Source organism: Calonectris borealis, unplaced genomic scaffold (assembly GCF_964195595.1).
Source record: "Calonectris borealis unplaced genomic scaffold, bCalBor7.hap1.2 HAP1_SCAFFOLD_84, whole genome shotgun sequence".
Taxonomy (NCBI): Eukaryota; Metazoa; Chordata; class Aves; order Procellariiformes; family Procellariidae; genus Calonectris; species Calonectris borealis.
The window spans coordinates 198,606-213,516 of NW_027441482.1; positions in this window are offsets into that span (position 1 = coordinate 198,606).

A 14,911-nucleotide genomic window follows, 5' to 3' on the forward strand; every position below is an offset into this window, starting at 1 on the left:
GCGGCCACACTCCACATGGGGCTTGGCACTGAGATAGCCAGGAATCAAGGGTGGTGCTGGCCCTCACCTTCCATTTGCAGTCCCTAGGCAAGCCCACCAACACCGGGGCTCTGTGCCTGTTCTCCCTCCTAACCTCAACCTAGCCGAGACCCTCATCAGGGCCAAGCTCCGAAGTGGCCACCGGCCACATGGAGCTAGGCACTGAAGTAGCCAGGAACCAAGGCTGATGCTGGCCCTCACGGTCCCTTGGCAGCCCCTTCTCAGCCCCACCAACACCGGGGCTCTGTGCCTGTTCTCCCACCTAACCTCAACCTAGCCCTGACCCTCATCAGGGCCAAGCTCCGAAGCGGCCACCCTCCACGTGGAACTTGGCACTAGGGTAACCAGAAATCCAGCTTGATGCTAGCCCTCACCTTCCCTTGGTAGCCCCACCAAAACCGGGGCTCTGTCTCTGTTCTCCACCTTATCCTCGACATATCCCTTATCCTCATCGGAGCCAAGCTCCGAAGAGGCCACCCTCAACATGGGGCTCAGGCACTGAAGGGCAGCCCCGTCTCAGCCCCACCACTACCGTGGCTCTGTGTCTCTGCTCGCACCTAACAGCGCCCTATCCCTTACCCTCATCGGAGCCAAGCTCCGAAGGGACCACTCCCCACGTGGGGCTTAGGTACTGAAGTAGCCTGAAATCAAGGTTGATGCTGGCCCTCACGATCTCTTTGCAGCCCCTTCTCAGCCCCACCAATACCGGGGCTCTGTAGCTGTTCTCCCACTTAGCCTCGACAGATCCCTTACCCTCATGAGGGCAAAGCGCCGCAGCGGCCACACTCCACATGGGGCTTGGCACTGAGATAGCCAGGAATCAAGGGTGGTGCTGGCCCTCACCTTCCATTTGCAGTCCCTAGGCAGGCCCACCAACACCGGGGCTCCGTGCCTGTTCTCCCACCTAACCTCAACCTAGCCGAGACCCTCATCAGGGCCAAGCTCCGAAGCGGCCACCCTCCACGTGGAGCTTGGCACTAAGGTAACCAGAAATCCAGCTTGATGCTAGCCCTCACCTTCCCTTGGTAGCCCCACCAAAACCGGGGCTCTGTCTCTGTTCTCCACCTTATCCTCGACATATCCCTTATCCTCATCGGAGCCAAGCTCCGAAGAGGCCACCCTCAACATGGGGCTCAGGCACTGAAGGGCAGCCCCGTCTCAGCCCCACCAATACCGGGGCTCTGTGTCTCTGCTTGCACCTAACAGCGCCCTATCCCTTACCCTCATCGGAGCCAAGCTCCAAAGCGACCACTCCCCACGTGGGGCTTAGGTACTGAAGTAGCCTGGAATCAAGGTTGATGCTGGCCCTCACGATCTCTTTGCAGCCCCTTCTCAGCCCCACCAATACCGGGGCTCTGTAGCTGTTCTCCCACTTAGCCTCGACAGATCCCTTACCCTCATGAGGGCAAAGCGCCGCAGCGGCCACACTCCACATGGGGCTTGGCACTGAGATAGCCAGGAATCAAGGGTGGTGCTGGCCCTCACCTTCCATTTGCAGTCCCTAGGCAGGCCCACCAACACCGGGGCTCTGTGCCTGTTCTAACCTAACCTAACCTCTGTGCCTAACCTCAACCTAGCCGAGACCCTCATCAGGGCCAAGCTCCGAAGTGGCCACCGGCCACATGGAGCTACGCACTGAAGTAGCCAGGAACCAAGGCTGATGCTGGCCCTCACGGTCCCTTGGCAGCCCCTTCTCAGCCCCACCAACACCGGGGCTCTGTGCCTGTTCTCCCACCTAACCTCAACCTAGCCCTGACCCTCATCAGGGCCAAGCTCCGAAGCGGCCACCCTCCACGTGGAACTTGGCACTAGGGTAACCAGAAATCCAGCTTGATGCTAGCCCTCACCTTCCCTTGGTAGCCCCACCAAAACCGGGGCTCTGTCTCTGTTCTCCACCTTATCCTCGACATATCCCTTACCCTCATCAGGGCCAAGCTCCGAAGTGGCCACCGGCCACATGGAGCTACGCACTGAAGTAGCTAGGAACCAAGGCTGATGCTGGCCCTCACGGTCCCTTGGCAGCCCCTTCTCAGCCCCACCAACACCGGGGCTCCGTGCCTGTTCTCCCACCTAACCTCAACCGAGCCCTGACCCTCATCAGGGCCAAGCTCCGAAGCGGCCACCCTCCACGTGGAACTTGGCACTAGGGTAACCAGAAATCCAGCTTGATGCTGGCCCTCACCTTCCCTTGGTAGCCCCACCAAAACCGGGGCTCTGTCTCTGTTCTCCACCTTATCCTCGACATATCCCTTACCCTCATCGGAGCCAAGCTCCGAAGAGGCCACCCTCAACATGGGGCTCAGGCACTGAAGGGCAGCCCCGTCTCAGCCCCACCAATACCGGGGCTCTGTGTCTCTGCTCGCACCTAACAGCGACCTATCCCTTACCCTCATCGGAGGCAAGTTCCGAAGAGACCACTCCCCACGTGGGGCTTAGGTACTGAAGTAGCCTGGAATCAAGGTTGATGCTGGCCCTCACGATCACATCGCAGCCCCTTCTCAGCCCCACCAACACCGGGGCTCTGTATCTGTTCTCCCTCCTAACCTCAACCTAGCCCTGACCCTCATCAGGGCCAAGCTCCGAAGTGGACACCGGCCACATGGAGCTAGGCACTGAAGTAGCCAGGAGCCAAGGCTAATGCTGCCCCTTACGGTCCCTTGGCAGCCCCTTCTCAGCCCCACCAACACCGGGGCTCTGTGCCTGTTCTCCCACCTAACCTCAACCTAGCCCTGACCCTCATCAGGGCCAAGCTCCGAAGCGGCCACCCTCCTCGTGGAGCTTGGCACTAAGGTAAGCAGAAATCCAGCTTGATGCTGGCCCTCACCTTCCCTTGGTAGCCCCACCAAAACCGGGGCTCTGTCTCTGTTCTCCACCTTATCCTCGACATATCCCTTACCCTCATCGGAGCCAAGCTCCGAAGAGGCCACCCTCAACATGGGGCTCAGGCACTGAAGGGCAGCCCCGTCTCAGCCCCACCAATACCGGGGCTCTGTGTCTCTGCTCGCACCTAACAGCGACCTATCCCTTACCCTCATCGGAGCCAAGCTCCAAAGAGACCACTCCCCACGTGGGGCTTAGGTACTGAAGTAGCCTGGAATCAAGGTTGATGCTGGCCCTCACGATCACTGCGCAGCCCCTTCTCAGCCCCACCAATACCAGGGCTCTGTGCCTGTTCTCCCACCTAACCTCAACCTAGCCCTGACCCTCATCAGGGCCAAGCTCCGAAGTGGACACCGGCCACATGGAGCTAGGCACTGAAGTAGCCAGGAACCAAGGCTAATGCTGCCCCTTACGGTCCCTTGGCAGCCCCTTCTCAGCCCCACCAACACCGGGGCTCTGTGCCTGTTCTCCCACCTAACCTCAACCGAGCCCTGACCCTCATCAGGGCCAAGCTCCGAAGCGGCCACCCTCCACGTGGAGCTTGGCACTAAGGTAACCAGAAATCCAGCTTGATGCTAGCCCTCACCTTCCCTTGGTAGCCCCACCAAAACCGGGGCTCTGTCTCTGTTCTCCACCTTATCCTCGACATATCCCTTACCCTCATCGGAGTCAAGCTCCGAAGAAGCCACCCTCAACATGGGGCTCAGGCACTGAAGGGCAGCCCCGTCTCAGCCCCACCAATACCGGGGCTCTGTGTCTCTGCTCGCACCTAACAGCGCCCTATCCCTTAACCTCATCGGAGCCAAGCTCCGAAGGGACCACTCCCCACGTGGGGCTTAGGTACTGAAGTAGCCTGGAATCAAGGTTGATGCTGGCCCTTACGATCTCTTTGCAGCCCCTTCTCAGCCCCACCAATACCGGGGCTCTGTATCTGTTCTCCCACTTAGCCTCGACAGATCCCTTACCCTCATCAGGGCAAAGCGCCGCAGCGGCCACACTCCACATGGGGCTTGGCACTGAGATAGCCAGGAATCAAGGGTGGTGCTGGCCCTCACCTTCCATTTGCAGTCCCTAGGCAAGCCCACCAACACCGGGGCTCTGTGCCTGTTCTCCCTCCTAACCTCAACCTAGACGAGACCCTCATCAGGGCCAAGCTCCGAAGTGGCCACCGGCCACATGGAGCTACGCACTGAAGTAGCCAGGAACCAAGGCTGATGCTGGCCCTCACGGTCCCTTGGCAGCCCCTTCTCAGCCCCACCAACACCGGGGCTCTGTGCCTGTTCTCCCACCTAACCTCAACCGAGCCCTGACCCTCATCAGGGCCAAGCTCCGAAGCGGCCACCCTCCACGTGGAACTTGGCACTAGGGTAACCAGAAATCCAGCTTGATGCTAGCCCTCACCTTCCCTTGATAGCCCCACCAAAACCGGGGCTCTGTCTCTGTTCTCCACCTTATCCTCGACATATCCCTTACCCTCATCAGGGCCAAGCTCCGAAGTGGCCACCGGCCACATGGAGCTAGGCACTGAAGTAGCTAGGAACCAAGGCTGATGCTGGCCCTCACGGTCCCTTGGCAGCCCCTTCTCAGCCCCACCAACACCGGGGCTCTGTGCCTGTTCTCCCACCTAACCTCAACCGAGCCCTGACCCTCATCAGGGCCAAGCTCCGAAGCGGCCACCCTCCACGTGGAACTTGGCACTAGGGTAACCAGAAATCCAGCTTGATGCTAGCCCTCACCTTCCCTTGGTAGCCCCACCAAAACCGGGGCTCTGTCTCTGTTCTCCACCTTATCCTCGACATATCCCTTCTCCTCATCAGGGCCAAGCTCCGAAGCGGCCACCCACCACATGGGGCTCTGGGGCAGACGTGGCCAGGAATGAAGGCTGATGCTGGCCCTCACGATCTCTTGTCAGCCCCTCCTCAGCCCCACCAACCCCTGCTCCCTTCTCTTTGGTCTCCCACCTAAACATCAGCCTACATCTTACCTTCAGCAGAGCCAGGCTCTGAAACGTCTACCCACCAGATGGCGCTCCAACACAGAGGGAACCACGATGACTGGCGTTCGTTGCACTCGCCTGCCCCGGCAGCCCTTTGAGGTCCCCACCACCACCGGGGCTAGGCGCTTGCCGTAGCACTCAACCGTCAACCTTGCCGCAGCCCAACTGCAAAGCAGACAAGCGCCCCGTCGAGCTCCCACACACGTTTTGCCAGGACTGAAATATGTTCGCAGTGCTCACCTTCCCTTTACAGCCCCTTCTCAGCTGCCCAGCACCCAGCCATCTCCAGCACCGCAAATGCGCAACATCCAGCACACCTAGCACCCCTTGGGATCTTTGGCAGTGCTTGGTGCTGGGCATGTGTCGGTGCTGGGTCGTGGGGGTACTGTGTGCTAGGCCCTGAGTGGAGTGGGTTCTGGACAGGTCTGGGTGCTGCGGTTGCTGGGTGTTGGGCATATCTGGGTGCTCGCCATGTCCCTGTGCTGGGCACTGGGAGGATTTGGTGCTGGGAATGGGCAGGCGATGATCGTGCCTGGGTGGTGGATGCGGGCTACAGGCAGTGCTGGGCACTGGCTGCGCTGGGTGCTGGTCATTGGGGGTACTGGGTTCTAGGCACTGGGCATGCGGGGTGCTGGACATCTCTGGGTGCTGAGCATGTCCAAGTGATGGGTCCGGGGCACTGGGACTGCTGGGCAGTGGGGGTGCTGGGGACTATGCACATCAGGGTGCTGGGCATGCCTGTGAACTGAGTGCTTGGCGCTGGGTTCTGGATGCTGGCTGGTGGGCATTGTCTGTGTGCTGGTTATTGAGCACTGGCGGTGGTAGGCATGGGAGTGCTTGTTGCTGGGCATTTTCTGATCCTGGCTGTTGGGGGCGCTGAGCACTGGGCATGTCTGGGTGATGGATGGAGGGAGTTTTGGGTGCTGGGCACTAGGGGTGCTGGCTAGTGGGTATGTCCGTGTGCTGGGTATGTCCATATGCCGGATGCTGTGCGCTGGGGGTGCTGGGCACTGGGGTTAGTGGGTGCTGTGCACTGGGGTTGCTGGGTGCTGGGCAGCGCGACTGCTGGGGGCTGGGAGTGCTGGGTACTATGCATAAGCGGGTGCAGGGTATGTCTTGCTGCTGGATGGTGGGTTCTGGGGCTACTGGGAGCTGGGGGTATTGGGTGCTGGGCACTGGGGTTGCTGGGTGCTAAGTCCTGTGGGTGCTGGTTGCTGGGCCCTGGGAGTGCTGGGTACTATGCATAAGCGGGTGCAGGGTATGTCTTGCTGCTGGGTGCTGGGGGTATTGGGTGTTGGCCACTGGGGTGTTGGGTGCTGGGCATGTCCTCGTCCTTGGCATGACTGATGCTGGGCACTGGGGGTACTGGCTGCTGGGAGCTAGGGGTGCTGGCTTTGGGCATTTCAGTTGCTGGACATGACCAGGTGCTGGGCGTCTCCAGGTGCTGGGCATGTGCGGATGCTGTGTGCTCGGCACTTGGGGTTCTGGGTGGTCGGCGGTGAGGGTGCTGGACGCTGGGGATGCTGGCTGTTGCGGTGCTGGGTGCTGGGCACTGGGGCTGCTGAGTGGTGGGCATGTCCAGGTGCTGTTTGTTGGCGGTTGGGGTGCTGGGTTGTGCGCCTGTCCAGGAGTTAGTGCTGGGCCCTGGGGGTGCTGTGTATGTCCGAGTGCTGGGCATGTCCGGATGCTGGGTAAACGGGTTCTTGGGCTGTGGGGGTGTTGGGTATGCTGGTTTCTGGGCACTGGGGAGGTGCTGGCTGCGAGACCTGTACGGTGGTGGGTGTTTGGTGTACTGGGTGCAGGGCGCTGGGCGTGCTGGGTGCTGGGCATGTCCGGGTGCTACGTGCTGATCACTGGGGATGTTGGGGGCTGGTTTGCTGTGTTCTGGTGTGTAGCGTGCTGGGCATGTTTGGGTGCTGGGCATGTTTGGGTGCTGGGTACTGGGCGCTGGGGGTGGTGGTCCCTGGGGGTGCTGTGTGCTGGGCATGTCCGGGGGGTGGGTTGGGCAGTGGGGTTGCTGGGTGCTGGGAATGTGCGGGTGCTGGGGGCTGGGCCCTGAGGTTGATGGGGGCTGGGCACTCGGGTTGCTGGGTGCTGGCTGGTGCGGTTGCGGGGCCCTGGTGTTGCTGGGTACTATGCATAACTGAGTGCAGGGTATCTCTTGGTGCTGGAGGTACTGGGTGCTGGGCATATCCGGTGCTGGGCCTGTGCTCTGGAGTTGCTGGGTTCTGTGCTCTGGGGGTGCTTGTTTCTTGGCACGTGCGTGTGCTGTGTGCTCTTCCCTGGTTGTGCTGGGTATGTGTGGGTGTTGGGCAGTGTGGGTGCTGTGTGGTGGGCGCTGGGCATGTCTGGGTGCTGGGTGATGGGCACTGGAGGTTCTGGGCGATGGGGAGCAGGGAAGCTGCCTGCTAGGCATGTCTGAGTGCTGGGCATGTCCGGGTGCTGGGTACTGTGCGCTGGCAGTGGTGGGCGGTGGTGGTGCTGGGTGCTGGGCATGTCCGGGTGCTAGGCAATGGCGGTGCTGGGTGCTTGGCGCTGGGGGTGATGGTCTTTGGGTGTGCTGGGTGCTGGGCATGTCCCTGTGCTGGGTGGTGGGGGTGCTGGGCATGTGCGGGTGTTGGTTGCCGGGCCCTGGGTGTACTGGGTGCTGGACGCTGGGGTGGTTGGTTTCTGGGCGCTGGGGCTGCTGGGTTCTGTGCCCCTGTGTTGCTGGGTGCTGAGCATGTCCGGGTGCTGGCCATGTCTAAGTGCAGCGTGCTGGGCACTGGGTGCTGGGGGGTGGGGGTGCTGGATGCTGAGTGTTGGGTATGCGGGTTTCCGGGCACTGGGCGGAAGTGTGTGAGACCTGTGGGTGTGTTGTATGGTGGGTGTTTGGGGTGCTGAGTGCTGCAGGTGCTGGGCATGTCCAGGTGCTATGTGCTGATCACTGGGGTTCTTGGGGGCTGGTTTGCTGTGTTCTGGTGTGTTGGGCGCTGGGCATGTTTGTCTGGGTGCTGGGCATGTCTGGGTGCTGGGTACTGGGAACTGGCAGTGCGGGGCGGTGCGGGTGCTGTGTGCTGGGCATGTCGGGGTGCTGGGTACTGGGCAGTGGGAGTGCTGGGTGCTAGGTACTGGGGGTGCTGGGCCTTGGCGTTGCTGGCTACTATACATAACTGAGTGCAGGGTATGTCTTGGTGCTGGATGCTTGGTGCTGGAGGTACCGGGTGCTGGGCATATGCAGTGCTGGGTGTTGGGCATATCCGGTGCTGGGTGGCTGTGCTGGGGTTGCTGGGTGCTGTGCTGTGAGGGTGCTGGATTCCTGGCATGTGCGTGTACTGTGTGCTGGGCCCTGGTTGTGCTGGGTATGTGTGGGTGCTGGGTGTTGGGCACTGGGGGAGGGTGGTGCTAGGTGCTGGGCATGTCCAGGTGCTGAGCAATGGTGGTGCTGGGTGCTTGGCGCTGGGGGTGGTGGTACCTGGGGCTGCTGTGTGCTGGGCACGTCGGGGTGCTGGGTTTTGGGCGGTGGGGGTGCTGGGTGCTGGGCGTGTGCGTGTGTTGGTTGCTGGACCCTGGCGTGCTGGGCGCTGGGGCTATCGGTTACCGGGTGCTGGGGGTGCTGGGTTCAATGCAGCGTATGCAGGTCCTGGGCAGTGGGTGTGCTGGAAGCTGGGTGTTGGGTATGCTGGTTCCTGCCACTGCGGGTGCTGGGTGTGAGACTTGTGGGCGTGCTGGATGGTGGGTGTTTGGTGTGCACCCTCACTGCCCACCACCCAGAACCCCAAGTGCCGAGCACACAGCATCCGGACGTGCCCAGCACCTGCACACGCCCAGCACCCACAAGACCCAACAACCAGCACTGGTCATGACCAGTACCTGGAAATGCCCACAGCCAGCACCCCTAGCTCCCCGCACCCAGCACTCCCAGGGCCCAGCACGAATTCCCGGACATGCGCACAACCCAGCACACCCACCGCCAACACACAGCATCGAGACATGCCCAGCAGCCCCAGTGCCCAGCATCCACCAGCAAGACATACCCTGCACCCAATTATGCATGGTATCCAGCACTCCCAGGGCCCAGCAACCAGTAGCCCCAGTACCTCGGCTCGCTTCTGTAATTCTACACAATGAAGACTTGTGGCTTAGAAGTTAGGGAACTAGCAGGTGTGGTGTTTGCAAGTGTGTAGAATTGTAGTCTAAATCGTGTCTCCTGGAAGCAGTGGTAGACTCTAGTGAAGAGTAACCTTGGAAACGAGAACCGTAAACAAAGGTAGTCCAGACGTGGCTCGGAGACAAACCTCGACCTTAAAGGAAAGAAAGGAACAGGTTCACGAAGAGTTCACGACCCCGCCGACCACCACAGACCACCCGAGACCCTCAAGGAGACCCTAAAGGTTTTAGTGCGCATGTGTCTAGGATGATGTAATATTATAATCGGTTCTCGGAAATTTAAGGAATATGTAAAAGAGAAACTGAAAATATGTATGAGAAGCATGGATACAAACAGAAAGGTGATTAGACCTGGTGTGCTTCATTTGTGGCAAGTCCACCGAGCACCCAGGCCTGAATAAAACAATCTCTCTCCTGAGCGTGTGGAATTGGTTCCTTGTGGAGGGATTTTTATTAAATAACGGTCATCCTATGAACATTCCAAGCACTGAGGATTTGTTAGTAATAGTAGAAGGCTGCTAAAGAGCAATTGTAGTTTTAGAGTCTCTGAAGTGATAGTAGAGCAGGAAAAACAGGCTGAGGAATGTAAATATCAGTAGATTATGTAACGGAATGCAGGCGCAGGAAGCGTTCGCGTGGACACCTGCTTTTGACCAATCTGTGTATGTTAAGATTCGTGTGCTTGCTGACTGTAAACCAATAGAGGATTCGGAGGTGAGCGTGTTACTGTGGCTAGCTTATAAACGTAGCACAATATCTTGAAATAAAGGAGAATGACCATACCCACATTGGGACTCCTCATTACTCCGGGAACGCGCTCCTATTCCGACCCATGGTCACTCCAACAGTTCCTTCCACGCCGGGCACGAATCCGCTTTTCGGACAACACCTAGCCCCCAGCACCCGCACCAGCAGCACCAGCAAGCCCAGTGCCCAGCACGCAGCAACCTCAGGGCCCAGCACCCAGCCGTGCCCGCCACCCGGACATGCCCAGCACCCAGCAACCCCAGTGCACAACACCCAGCACCCCCAGCGCCCAGAAACCAACACACGCACACACCCAGCACGCCCACCACCCAAAACCCAGCAGCCCAACATGCCCAGCACACAGCACCACCACCGCCACCACCCCCACTGCCCAGTACCCAGCACCCACACATGCCCAGCACCCAGACATGCCCAGCACACAGCACCACCACCGCCCACCACCCCCACTGCCCAGTACCCAGCACCCACACATGCCCAGCACTCAGACATGCCCAGCAGGCAGCTTCTCTGCTGCCCACCGCCCAGCATCCCGACCGCCCAGCACCCAGACATGCCCAGGCCCCGCCACACAGCACCCACACTGCCCAACACCCAGCACTCACACATACCCGGCACAACCAGGGCCCAGCACACAGCATACGCACATGTCAGGAATCCAGCACCCTCACAGCACAGCACCCAGCAACCCCAGCACAGCCACCCAGCACCGCATATGCCCAGCACCTAGCACCGCATATGCCCAACACCCAGCACCCACTACCTCCAGTACCCAGCATCCAGCACCAAGACATACCCTGCACTCAGTTATGTATAGTAGCCAGCAATACCAGGGCCCAGCACCCCAGTACCTAGAACCCAACACTGCCACTGCCCAACACCCACCACCCGGACGTGCCCAGCACACAGCACCCCCACTGCCCCACACAGCCAGCGCCCAGTACCCAGCACCCAGACATGGCCAGCACCCAAACATGCCCAGCACTCAACACACCACTGCCCAGATCCCAGCAAACCAGCCCCCAAGAACCCCAGTGATCAGCACACAGCACCCGGACATGCCCAGCACCCAGCACCCGCAGCGCTCAGCATCCACCACCCCCAGTGCTCTGTACTCAGCACACCAAACACCTACCATCCAGCACGCCCACACGTCTCACACCCAGCATCCCCAGTGCCCAGCAACCAGCATACCCAACACCCACCATCCATCACCCCCACACGTCTCACACCCATGACCCCCAGTGCTCTGTACTCAGCACACCAAACACCCACCATCCAGCACCCCCACACGTCTCACACCCAGCACCCCCAGTGCGCAGTACCCCGCACCCAGACATGCCCAGCACCCGGACATACACAGCACTCAGCACTGTCCTGCTTCCGGCTGGGACAGAGTTAACTTTCTTCCCAGTAGCTTGAGGGGTGTGCTGGCTTTTGGGTTTGGTGTGAGAGGAGCGTTGATGGCCCCTTAATGCTTTGGCTGTTGCTGGGCGGTGCTTGCACCGGGAGACTTTTGTTTTCTCTTTTCGGCCTCCCACAGGAAGCTCGGGGGGGGGGGTGGGGAGCACAGCCGGGGTAGTTGACCTAGCTGGCCAATGGGGTATTATATAGCATGTGACATCCTGCTCAGTATAAAAAATGGGAGGGGGCGGGGGAGGGAAACGACTCTCCCCCCGCCCCCGCCCCAGTTCATGACACGCGGTCGGCAGCGGTGAGCAGTTGCATTCTGCATTGCCTGCTTTGTATTGTCTGTTGTTGTTGTTGTTCTCATTGTTATTATTACTGTTCTACTTCGTTTTATTTCAACCATTAAACTGTTTTTATCTCAACGCGGGAGTTTTCCTACTTGTGCCCTCCCGATTCTCTCCCCCATCCCACGGGGTGGGGGGGGGAGGAGAGCCAGCGGCTGCGTGGGGTTTTTTTGCAGGCTGGGGTTAAACCACGACATGCACCCATCATACCCTCCACCCAGCACCCCCAGGGCCCAGCACTCATTCCCAGACATGCGCACAACCTAGCACACCCACCGCCAACACACAGCCCCTGGACATGCCCAGCACCCAGCAGCCCCACTGCCCAGCACCGCATTGCCCAGCATCCCCAGCGCCCAGCACCCTCACTGCCCACCACCCAGAACAACAAGTGCCGAGCACACAGCATCCGGACATGCCCAGCACCGGGGCACACCCAGCACCCACAAGACCCAGCACCCGGTCATGACCAGCAACTGGAAATGCCCACAGCCAGCACCTCTAGCTCCCAGCAGCCATCAACCCCAGTGCCTAGCACTCAGCACCCAGTCGTGCCAAGCACCCAACACCCCGGTGCTCAGCACCCTGCACCCGGTCGTGTCCAGGGCCCACCACACAGCACCCACACTGCCCAACACCCAGCACCCACACATACCCGGCACAACCAGGGCCCAGCACACAGCCCACGCACGTGCCAGGAATCCAGCATCCCCAGAGCACAGCACCCAGCAAACCCAGCACAGCCACCCAGCACCGCATATGCCCAGCATGAAGCACCGCATATGCCCACAACCCAGCACCCAGTAGCTCCAGCACCAGGCATCCAGCACAAAGACATACCCTGCACTCAGTTATGCAGAGTACCTAGCAATACCGGGCCCAGCACCCCAGTACCTAGCACCCAACACTCCCACTGCCCAACACCCACCACCCGGACATGCCCAGCACACAGCACCCCCACCACCCCACACCGCCAGCGCCCAGTATGCAGCACCCAAACATGCCCAGCACCCAAACATGCCCAGCACTCAACACACCACTGCCCAGATCCCAGCAAACCAGCCCCCAACATCGCCAGTGATCAGCACATAGCACCCGGAATGCCCAGCACCCGCAGCGCTCAGCACCCAGCACCCCCAGGGCCCAGCAGCCAGCACCGCAGCAAACAGCATCCCCAGCGCCCAGCACCCGGTCATGCCAAGCACCTGGACATGCCCAGCACCAAGCACGCCCGTGCCCAGCACACAATATCCCCAGCACCCAGTAGCCCCAGCACCCAGCAGCAAGAGATACCCTGCACCCGCTTACGCATAGTACCCACAGCGCTCAGCAGCCACCATCCCCAGTGCTCTGTACTCAGCACACCAAACACCCACCATCCAGCACCCCCACACGTCTCACACCCAGCACCCCCAGTGCGCAGTACCCCACACCCAGACATGCCCAGCACCCGGACATACACAGCACTCAGCACTGTCCTGCTTCCGGCTGGGACAGAGTTAACTTTCTTCCCAGTAGCTTGGGGGGTGTGCTGGCTTTTGGGTTTGGTGTGAAAGGAGCGTTGATGGCCCCTTAATGCTTTGGCTGTTGCTGGGCGGTGCTTGCACCGGGAGACTTTTGTTCTCTCTTTTCGGCCTCCCACAGGAAGCTCGGGGGAGGGGGTGGGGGGTGGCGGGGGGATGGGGAGCACAGCCGGGGTAGTTGACCTAGCTGGCCAATGGGGTATTCTATAGCACGTGACATCCTGCTCAGTATAAAAAATGGGAGGGGGCAGGGGGAGGAAACCACTCTCCCCCCGCCCCGCCCCGCCCCAGTTCATGACACGCGGTCGGCAGCGGTGAGCAGTTGCATTCTGCATTGCATCGTCTGTAGTTGTTGTTGTTCTCATTGTTATTATTACTGTTCTACTTCGTTTTATTTCAATCATTAAACTGTTTTGAGCTCAACCTGGGAGTTTTCCTACTTGTGCCCTCCCGATTCTCTCCCCCATCCCACGGAGTGGGGAAGGGGAGGAGAGCCAGCGGCTGCGTGGGGTTTATTTGCAGGCTGGGGTTAAACCACGACATGTACCCATCGTACCCTCCACCCAGCACCCCCATGGCCCAGCACTCATTCTCGGACATGCGCACAACCTAGCACACCCACCACCAACACACAGCCCCTGGATATGCCCAGCACCCCCAGCACCCAGCATCCCCAGCACCCAGCAGCAAGAGATACCCTGCACCCGCTTACGCATGGTACCCAGCACTCCCAGAGCCCAGCAACCAGCACCCCGAGTACTTAGCCTCCAGCACCCACACCAGCCAGCACCCAGCAAGGCCGGTACCCAGCAACCTCAGGGCCCAGAACCCAGCAGCCAGCCATTGCCCAGCACCCAGACATGCCCAGCACCCAGCAACCCCAGTGCACACAACCCAGAAGCCCCAGCGCCCAGAAACCAACAGCCCCAGTGCCCAGCACTCCCAGGGCTCAGAAACCAACATTCGCATGCACCCAAAACTCCAACCACCCAGCACCCGGACATGCCCAGCATGCAGCACCACCAGGGACCACCACCCCCAGCACCACGCACCCAGCACTACCACTGCCCAGCACCTGGACATGCCCAGCACCCAGATGTGCCCAGCAGGCAGCTTCCCTGCTGCCCACCGCCCAGCATCGCGACCGCCCAGCACCCCGACCGCCCAGCACCTGGACATGCCCAGGCCCCGCCACACAGCACCCACACTGCCCAATACCCAGCACCCACACATACCCAGCACAACCAGGGCCCAGCACACACACATGCCAGGTTAAACCATGACATGCACCCATCATACCCTCCACCCAGCACCCCCATGGCCCAGCACTCATTCCCAGACATGCGCACAACCTAGCACACCCACCGCCAACACACAGCCCCTGGACATGCCCAGCCGCCCCAGTGCCCAGCACCCAGTAGCCCCAGCATCAAGCAGCAAGAGATACCCTGCACCTGCTTATGCATCATAGCCAGCACTCCCAGGGCCCAGCAACCAGCACTTAGCCCCCAGCACCCACACCAGCCAGCACCCAGCAAGGCCGGTGCCCAGCACCCAGCAACCTCAGGGCCCAGAACCCAGCAGCCAGCCATTGCCCAGCACCCAGACATGCCCAGCACCCAGCAACCCCAGTCCACAGAACCCAGAAGCCCCAGTGCCCAGAAACCAACCACCCCAGTGTCCAGCACCCAGTACACCCAGGGCCCAGCAACCAACACCCGCACATGCCCAGCACCCCCACCACCCAGCACACCCAAAGACTATCACGCCCAGCGCCAAGCACCCAGCACCGCCATTGCCTAGCA